Here is a 10264-nt window from a genome sequence, read left to right as displayed (position 1 = left end):
CAGGCAATCAGTAAGGAAACAAAACAACAAAAGGATTTAGAAAATAAGAAAAAAAGTCTAGGATCAGAAGACCCAGGCCACCTTACAAACAGCCTTTATAATATCTCTTAACCAGGACTGCCCATCCACATTCTCCCAATTCCTCATGAGTTTCCAGGATCCTCCAAAATCTCTCTCCTTGGGACACCTAGCATTCCTCTGGCTGATGGGACATTTCTCTCAGGCTAGGTACAGATGTTCAAAAAGCCCGAGGCAGATTTGAACCAATTTCCGTGGGTTTCTCTAAGCAGACGAGGTTAGCTCAGGAGCGAACAGAACGCAAGTTTACCCTTTGGTGGTGGTGGCGGTGCTGGGAGGGGTGTGCGCAGGCTGCCTACACTGGCTGAGGTTGTGGGTGCTCCAGCAGATTGGGGTGCTCCTGTGTGTCTCCCAACAAACTACCAGAGAATGCTGAGCTCATCTAAACAGCCAGTCAGTCAGTGAAGCCCCTCACCCTAGCCCCACCTCCTGCCAGAGGCCAGCTTTCAGCTGCTTCTGGGTAGCAGGGAGGGGGAAGAGGAAGCTTCTGCCCTGTGGGCCCCTCCCAGCTATACTGGCTTGGGTCTGGGGGGCTCAGGGCTGGGTCCGTGTCTATTCTACCATCCCATCCCCAACCCTGCTGTCCAGCTGCAGCAAACAGCTGGTGCAGCCCCTCTATCCCCAGGTCCGTTTCCTGGCAGTGGCCATTTGTCAGCCACGGCCAGGCAGCAGGGAGGGAAGGATGGGGGAATGGAGGCTCCCACCACACAGACCGAGCCCCAACCCCCACAAATCCTAGCAGGGCGAGGGGCTGGGCAGAGGGCCTGTGCTGACTCAGCTCTGTAAGAACCCTGGAAACGGAGCCTGCTGGGCACATGGTTAGAGCAGCTGAGCATGGGGGGCTGCTAGCATGCCTCCCTGTGACCGCGGGGGCTAGTGGGGAGCTACAAAGGAACCTGAGATCCTGGAGGACAATGAACTAGCTTGATTTGCTAGGGGATCTGGTGCAGAAGTTCAATGCTCCAGACTAATCTAAGTCACATCATTTAGGGTGGATTGTGTTTAACATCTGTATCTAGCCTCAGAGACTTTGCTATTGATGAATTGATTTCCCCATTACTGACAGACAACTTGCCACCAGTGCCACCAGTGACCCCTTCTGTCTGTGACTAGGAGTGACAGTTGTCCTTGCCCTAGTATAACAATAGTCAGAGAGATTTTGCAGTCTCTCCCATCCCCTTTCCTTGACTAAATCATATCTAAAATCATAAAGATATATATAGACAGCATAACATTAACCCATATAGTGATAAAAGTGACATGAATGGATACAACATAACATATGCTTTCCAATGAGATCCCATATGACATACCAGTGAAACAAACACCAGAAAATCTGCGTGACATCCCATGGACCCCCTAATCTAATTCAATCCTAGTGCATATGGGCGTTTTCATTCACTCAGTCTATTGAGGGCAATCTGTCTATACTCAGAGAGATCTGTTTGTCTTAGTCACATGAACTGATTCTGTGCCTACTTCATGGGAACAGCTTATCTGTTCAAAAAAAAATCTGGTTGTGGGGGGATGATGGGATGGCAAAGGGAGAGAGAAGGGTAAGGAGGAGGGAGGAAGCATTAGTTTAATAGATCTGAAGGCCAGAACAGACCATTATGATTTTCTAAGCCTGGCTCCCAGTGTCAGGCAGCACATCCTGCTGTGTTTTGGCCCAAGAGGTTGCTGAAGCTTTTATATATCCTTGTATGTTACCCATCTTGAAATATATTGCTTATGAATTTGATTTTCCAAGGGCACCAACAACGGCATCAGAGAATCTTGCTTTGCATGTTTATCCATTTCTTCGTAGCCATCACCACAGCTTTCTCTACCAGCTGTCACTTAGGGGCAGACTTTCCTTTTGTATTTCTTTGCAGCTTGTGCCAAGTTGGTTCCACGTTTGCAAAATGGTAGCTTTCCCTGCATGGATGATATGGTAGCACTTGTCAGTTTATGACTGTATCTCCCTTCAGTATAGATAACTCAATTTCTACCCATAAGGAGAAGCAGTCACTACAGCCAACTGCATACTGTCGAGCAGTTCTCTGTCAACATTAGACTGTGTCACACACCCTCTACCCAGGATGCAAGCCCACACAAAATCAAAGATGACATGTTTAACAGCACATTAGTCATGTTTCTCCTAACAGTGAACTGGAATGGCATCTGATGCAAATTAAAATCACTTCTTTTTCCCCTCCTCTGCTATCATTAAATAATGAAGACAATCTGTAGCATAACTGATATTAAAGGCTAGATACTCCACTGGTGAAAACAAGGATAATTTCCTAGCTCTGTTGAAGTTAATTTATATGACCTAAGGAGGCTCAAGAGTATAACATGTATTAAGGAAAGAACCAAATTAAAAAAGGGACTATTGGGAAGTTTCTGATTGTCCTTTAAATACTGACCTGTTATTCCCTGCTGGAACTAGACCTGGACTGTAGAGCAGTGAGACTAGGAAATATGACACTGTACCTGATTTTATCCACCTGTTCTAATGGGGAAAATGATCTGTTCCTCATCAACTGCAAGCCATAAAGTGAAATAAAACAGTATGCACTCATAGGAATAATGAAATTTACCATTTTAACAATGTAATTTTAATAGATATATGTTTAACACTACCAACATTTAAACTTTTACACAACCGTATCCTGGCTAATTTAATTATCTGTAGAAGAGCTGTTATTATATCTCATCCAGTTATAGACTCTTTTAATATACATAGTAAATATTCAAATAAAGTTGATAAGCTGGCCAAAGCATTCAGGCTAGCCATAACAAGCTCAACTTTGTTTTCAGCCTCGGCTTGGATTATTTGGATGCTCAAATGACTATTAGAGGCCAAGTCTTTAGAGCAGAGCTTTCCAAACTGTGTGCCGCGACACATTAGTGTGTTGGCGGCAGTGTGTAGGTGTGTCGCGCGAAATGCAGAAAATTTTGTGGAAGGGCACCGCAGAGCTCCCTTACTCGCGTCTGCTTCCCTTGGCCCCTCCCCTGGAACTTCCTAAAGCAGCTAATGTTAAAGCAGCTAAGGCTTAGCTGCTTTAACATTAGCTGCTTTAGGATCGTGTGGCGTCTTGACGTAGGACGCACGTGATTGGCAGTGTCGGAGCGGTACGGCGAGGAGTGTGGAGAATTCGGAATTCTCGTTGGAGACTCCTTTAACGGAGCAATTAACGGAGCAATTAGTTGTGAGTTACACCACCCCCAACTCTCGGCTGTGTTGAGCGGAGGAGTCCCCCGGAGGTCCTAGACTGGGACTGCACTGAGCGGGCTGTCCGCCATCTTGGCCAATCTGAGCGGAGGAGTCCCCCGGAGGTCCTGGACTGGGACTGCACCGAGCGGGCCGTCCACCATCTTGGCCAATCGGAACAGAGCTCAGTGGAGGCCAGAAGCCTCGGAATCAGCGTGCTCCCAATCACCCGGGCGAGCGCAGCTGCAGGCTGTCACCCAGTCAACCCACCTGCTGCTGGCTGAAGGTAGGCCACCCTCCCAAACCCAATGTGGCAAACAGCAAGCCACTCACCACGTGGCACTTATAATTTGATTTCTGCCATTTATTTTTATTTTTACTCTGCTGTAATTGTGGATTGACCACCCACCGGCAGTGTACCACCGGAGAGTGCTGGACCTGGACTCTGGACATAGGCGTTGCAAATATTTGCAGCAATATAGCCTTGTAGTGAGACATATATATTTACACCATTTTTGTTGGACTTTTGCTTCTCTACTTCATGTGTTTTTGCAGCTGAGCTCCTACCTGGACCCATGTGTCCTAATACGTATTGTAAATACTTTAGTTAATTTTGTTTATTTTTCACATTTTCTCCTGGTCCTGATTCCTATCTTTATCTCACTTTATCACTGTGGGAGTGGAGCACAGGTGCTGTTATTTTCATAAGAAAAAACAGAGAAGGATAACCGCTAAAAACAGTCCTGTTATTTTCATATTTAGTTAATGCTAAAACCTAAAAATAAATTTGCATAGATTTATTCATTAAATTGCAGTTGAATTACCCGTAAAATGGATAAGTTTCTAATTAAGAAAAGAAAAGCTGGTGAAGATGACCTTTGCGATGAACAAAATGTAGCCGCTATAGAGGAAACTATGCAAGAATCAACTGTTGAACGGTCTGTATTAGTACATAAGAAGTGTAAAGGAAAAATTTCCAAGCCTCGTTTATACAATAAAGATTATATGAAACTGGGGTTCACATTTTCTGGTAATGAAAACAATCCTTGTCCTCAGTGTTTAGTTTGTGGGGATATACTTGCAAATGAAAGTATGGTACCAAATAAATTAAAGCGTCATTTTACCTCAAAGCACAGTCATTTGTCAGAAAAACCAGTAGAATACTTTATTGAGCTTTCAAAATCTATAAAGAAGCAGTCTGCATCATTCACAAAGAGAATGAAGACATCAGAGAAAGCTCAAAAGGCAAGTTACTTGGTTGCTCAAATAATTGCCAAAAACAAGGACCCACACACTATTGCCGAAACCACCATAAAGGAATCTTGCTGTGCTATTGTTTGAACAATGTTTGGGCCCGAATTTGAGATAGAAGTTAATAAAATCCCTTTGGCAGATAACACGATTGGAAGACGTATTCAAGACATGTCTGATGACATTAAGCAGCAAATGAAGGATATTTTTCAAGACGATAATATGATCTTTACATTGCAATTAGACGAAGCAACAGATGTCAGTGGGTTAGCACAATTATTGGTTTTTGTACGTTTCATTCATACTGACAGAATTATTGAGCAATTCTTGTATTGTCTAGAACTTCCAATGAGAACTAGAGGTGAAGATATATTTAAAACTTTAGATTGCTTCATGAAGGAAAATGATTTGCAATGGTTAAATTGTGTAGGAATATGCACAGATGGCGCGCCCTCAATGGTTGGTTCAACAAAAGGTTTTCTAGCTTTAGCAAAGAAAGAGAATGAAAATATTATAATTACTCGTTGTTTTTTACATCGCGAAGCACTAGTCGCGCAAACCATTGGAAATGAATTAAGAAAAGTTTTGGACAAAGTGGTTCAAATGGTCAATTACATTAAAAGTAGACCTCTTCAATCAAGATTATTTGCTCATATTTGTGAAGAAATGGGGGCAAGGTTTAAAAAGCTTCTACTACACACAGAAGTTCGTTGGCTCTCAAGAGGTCGAGTGCTTTGTCGTGTATACGAATTGAGGGAAATGATGCTTAAACTTTTTGTGGAAAATCAGCAAACTGAATTCTGCAATCTAATTCAAAACAAACTTTGGTGCACAAAATTGGCATATCTTGCTGACATATTTGAACATTTGAATAAAATAAACACCAGTATGCAAGGAAAAGGAGAAAATATCTTAACAGCAGTAGATAAAATTTGTGCTATGAGAGACAGAATAGCAATTTGGAAAAGGCAAGTGAAAGAAGGAAATTTTGAAATGTTTTCCAAAACTGCTGAGTGCGAGCTAAAATGTGATATCAGCTCGCTAATTGTTGACCATTTAACATTGCTCGGAGAGAAAGTTCAGCATTACTTCCCAAATGTTGAAATCCAAGACTATGATTGGATCAGAAATCCATTTCTTTCAACTGCAACGAGGAACTTTTCACTTATTGAAGAAGAAGAATTAGCTGACATAAAAAATGATCGAAATCTGTTAATGATGTATGAAGAGGGTGACTTAGACAGCTTTTGGATTCGCAGTTCAAAAATGCATCCAAACATAGCTAAAAAAGCGTTAAAAATTCTTCTGCAGTTTTCTACTACATACATTTGTGAAGTATCCTTTGCAACGATGGCAAACTTAAAGACACTGAAACGTGGAAGCTTAAAAATGCTTGATGACGAAATGCGAGTGTCTTTATCTAATATTCCACCAAATATTCAGAAACTTGTGTTCATCCCATCAACCTCATACATCCCATTAAAATGGTAAGTAGTTATTGGTGTTATTCAACTTTTTTAAATTCTTGCACATACTTACATACTGTTACTCATAAATGACAACAATGTATGTTATTATCTTACAAATCATATATTTTTAAAAATATAAATGAAAGGTTTTCATGAGATATGTTGTGTCCCCATACATTTCGTTATTACAATTTATGTATGTGTCCGTATCTCTTATAACGGGTTAGTTTAACCTCCGGCTTGCTAGTAAAACTGAATTACTGTGTCGCGAAATGATGCATGTCTAAAAAGTGTGTCACCAACATGAAAAATTTGGAAAGCTCTGCTTTAGAGGATGGATGCCCCATGCACATGCTGTATATACAAGTGGTTTCAGTGAAATGAGAGAAGTTGTGTGTTTAAAGATAAATACATGCTTTAGTCTTTATAGCACTGAGCAGTGTGCCAAATCAGGTATTTAAATATAAAGAACCTAAAGGATCTAAAATGTACCCAGAAATAATTGTATGTTCAAAAAAGAAGACGCTCAGCAGCATATTCTCAATATCTTTGAGAAGAATAAGAGCAAGTAGCCAATAGCCATTTTTTCCCTCAACTAGTACAATTGTTTATTTTATGTAGCAGCCATTCCATAGCCCCTAATCTTCACAGTGAATTGTTAGTTAGGGTGTGGAAACAGTACACAATGTATTCTTTAAAGGGAAACTGGATCACTTATAAATTGAAATTAGAGATTTTGACGTTCAAAGCTGTGCAATTTGACTTCAACAGAATTACTGTGGAGTAAAAGTTATTTGCAAAGTTGTGCCTATTTCATAGTTTTAATATGGTAATATTGTTATATGTATTTTCCCAGCCCTTTTTACACATATAGGACCAAATCTAGAACATTTTTTCTTAAATTTAAACATGTGAGTAATTATCTTAATGTCAGTGAGACTACTCATGCACTTAAGTACTCTGTTGGATTGAGGCCTTAAGCAGTAGTACATATAGGCTAGGGACAGACATTCAAAAAGCCAGAGCCTGAATTGATTCAATCTTTGTAGGTTAGTTTAACCTGCCTAAGTTGAACCAATTTGCAAAGGAGCAGACATTCCCTCTGGACTGAGGAAATGCAGGCACATGCATGAAGTTGCTCAGGCCAGGTGCCAGGGGACGCTAGAGTGCACCCTTGGCTAGAGGGAAGCTGTGCTGGGGGAGCATGGCCAGCCCCAGCAGGAGCCTTGGCTGAACTGGCCAGAGACAGGTTTAATTCCCCCCTCTCTGTCCCACCAGCAGGGACCAAGCCACGTCTGCTGGGCACTCCCCCCTCGCTGCTCCAGCAGCCGGGCTGGGCATGGCCAGATGACAACCAGCATGGTCCCTGAGACAGAGGAGGCAGGGAGGGGGGTTATTTCCCCCTCTACCCCCACTACCCTAGAGTACTGCAGCTGGGTCTGCCGCCCCAATCATTGCTGCTGCCGCTCACTCCCTGCTTGGGGCAAGCAGCAGAATAAGCCCCCTCTTGCCCCTCTGCCGGATGCCAGATGGAGGGGGAATAACTTGTCTCCTTGCCCCCCCACCTAAGGGGCCCTAGCTGCGCCTCCACCCCACCACTGCAGTGGTGAGGGGGCAGGATTCTTGATGGGGGCAGCAGCCCCCACCATGGTGTCAGGGTGTGTGAGCCCCTTCCTGGTGAAGGGGCCATGCTGTGGAGTGGGAAGAGCTCTGGTGGACTGCACACTACAGCACCAGGGCTTGGAGGGGGCCAGAACCCTGCCCCCAGCACTGCTGCTGCTGTCTGTAGCAGCTTTCCCTGTCCTGTAGTGAGCCCCACCCGCCAGGAAGGGGCTAGTGCTCTGGGAAACCATGACAGGGGCTGCTGCCCCATCATGGTTGCTCCCCCATTGCCACTCCAGCGGCCAAGTGGGGGTGGAGCCAGTTGCCAGCCAGCGAGGCATTTAGGCAGGGGCAGGGAGTGGAGTGATTCCCCTCTCTGCCCTTGGGGAGGGGGACTGCAACAGGGTCTGCCTACTCCAACCACCACTGCTGCTGCTTGTTCTGTGCCTGGGGCAAGTGGCGGAGTAAGCCACATCTGCTGGACAGCCAGAGGTAGGGGGGAAGGACGGGGTTCAACATCTGCTGGACAGCCAGAGGTAGGGGGGAGGGAGGGGGTTTATCCCACCACTTGCCCCAGACAGAGTGAGTGCCAGTGGCCCGGGCGGGCAGACCCCGCTGCAGTCCCCGAGGAACAGAGGGGTGATTAACCCCCTCCCCCGCCCCCTGCCTAAGGATCCTTCTGGCTGGTGTCTGGCCTGCTCCCTCACAGCTGCTGGACTGGTGAGGGGGGAACAATTGTGATGGGGGCAGCAGGCCCTGTCACAGTTTCCCAGAGCACGAACCCCTTTCTGGTGGGCTAGGCTCACTGCAGGGTGGGGAAAGCTGCTGCAGGCCACAGCAGCAGTGGTGGTAGCAGTGCTGGGCAGGGCTCTGGCTTCCTTTGATCTCCGGAGCCTCGGTGCTGTTGTGTGCAGTCTGCCACAGCTCTGCTCGACATGCAGTGCACCCCTCCCCCCCCACCAGGAAGGGGCTTGTGCTCCCCAACACCATGACAGGGGCTGCTGCCCCTATCAAGAGCCTTGCTCCCTCACTGCTGCAGAGGGGGACAGGGGCGCAGCCACACGTCGGCTGGCAGGGCTTCTTCAGCGGGGGACAGGATCGGGGGGTTATTTCCCCTCCTTCTGGTGTCTGGCAGAGGAGGCAGGAGAGGGTTTAATCTGCTGCTTGCCCCAAGCAGGGAGTGAGCAGCAGTGGTAGTTGGGGCAGGCAAACCCAGCTGCAGTCCCCCAGGGGCAGTGGCAGTAGAGGAGGGAATAACCACCCTTCCTGCCCCCTTTGCCTCAGGGCTCATGCCAGCCAGTGTTTGGCCATGCCCAGCCCCACTGCTGCAGCAGCAAGTGGGGAGTGCCCAGCAGACCTGGCTCGGATCCCTGCTGGTGGGACAGGGAAGGGGGAATTAAACCCCTCTCTGGCCAGTTCAGCCAAGGCTACTGCTAGTGCTGGCTATGCCCCTGCCACTGGCGCAGCCAGCACGGAGAAGTGAAGGTCCATGCTGGTGGGACAGGAGAGGGAAGAGGGGAAATAAACTTCTTCCTTGCTCCCTTCTGAGGCCATCATCTGGCCAGACCCCCCCGCCTTCCCCTCCTGTCCTTGCTTGTCCCATCTCCAGCTGGGGAGCAGAGGGGCGGGGCCAGCCCTGCTTAACTGAAGCCAAAAGCCCAGCCCAGAGAGCATGCTGGGATGCTGGGGGACTTTGGTTTAACTTAAACCAGGAAAGGGTCTAGGACAGATATTGCATAAACTGGTTTGAGCTCAATCAGTTAAGTCTGATACTACATTCAACCAGGTTTATCTGACACTGGTTTCGGCAATTTTGAAACTGGTTTATATGCGCTGAACATCTGGTTTAAACCTATCTTTGATCAGTTAAACCGGTTTATGTGTAATGTCTGTCCCTAGCCATAAAGACAAACATCTTAAATTAATCCCAGAAGAACTTCAGGAAACTGTATAAGACATACTGTGTTTGGCTTGAAATTTATATCCCTATGGTCGGGATATGATAGGAACACAAATAGGAGGTTATATTCTATTTTTAATAATGGGTGACAGTCTTATGAAAAATGTCCAGCAACTCATGATTTAAGATGCATGAATTGTTGAAACTTTCAGGGTGAGGCACTGGAAGTAAACTATTACATAAACAACATTGCTACTGAATAGTATGTATCTTCATGGGGTTCAGTATTAATGATTCAGGGGAAAAAACAAAACAAATGTTTTCATTAATTCAAAGTGGCAAGCTCTGCCATAGCTGCTTGAGGTAAGGTAGTAGCATTCTTCATTTGAGCCCATCTATAACATTCTTAGCCAGTCAGCCAGTGTAGAATAACTTCTGTTCATGTGAAGTTACAGATTACTATTACAATTTCTTTCTGAAACTGGTATAGTCTCATTTTAAGATAACTTCAATTTCCTTATCTTTGTATGAAAAACTATTCTGTACACTAACTGGCCTTGCTGATATCCAGATGTCACTTAGAACTTGCTCCAGCATTATAACATCTATTACAGAGTATGTACTGATGGACCAATGCTAAACAGTTTACTTGGGCTTGACATCCTATTCAGGACCTTGTAGCTCCTACATGCCTCATTCAAGGCTCAATGCTACATTCTGTGTTGCTCAAACACTCTCATTCTTGTAAGATCAAATTCAACATTCGGT

Source organism: Alligator sinensis, unplaced genomic scaffold (assembly GCF_000455745.1).
Source record: "Alligator sinensis unplaced genomic scaffold, ASM45574v1 scaffold940_1, whole genome shotgun sequence".
Classification (NCBI taxonomy): domain Eukaryota; kingdom Metazoa; phylum Chordata; order Crocodylia; family Alligatoridae; genus Alligator; species Alligator sinensis.
This window is presented reverse-complemented; position numbering follows the sequence as displayed.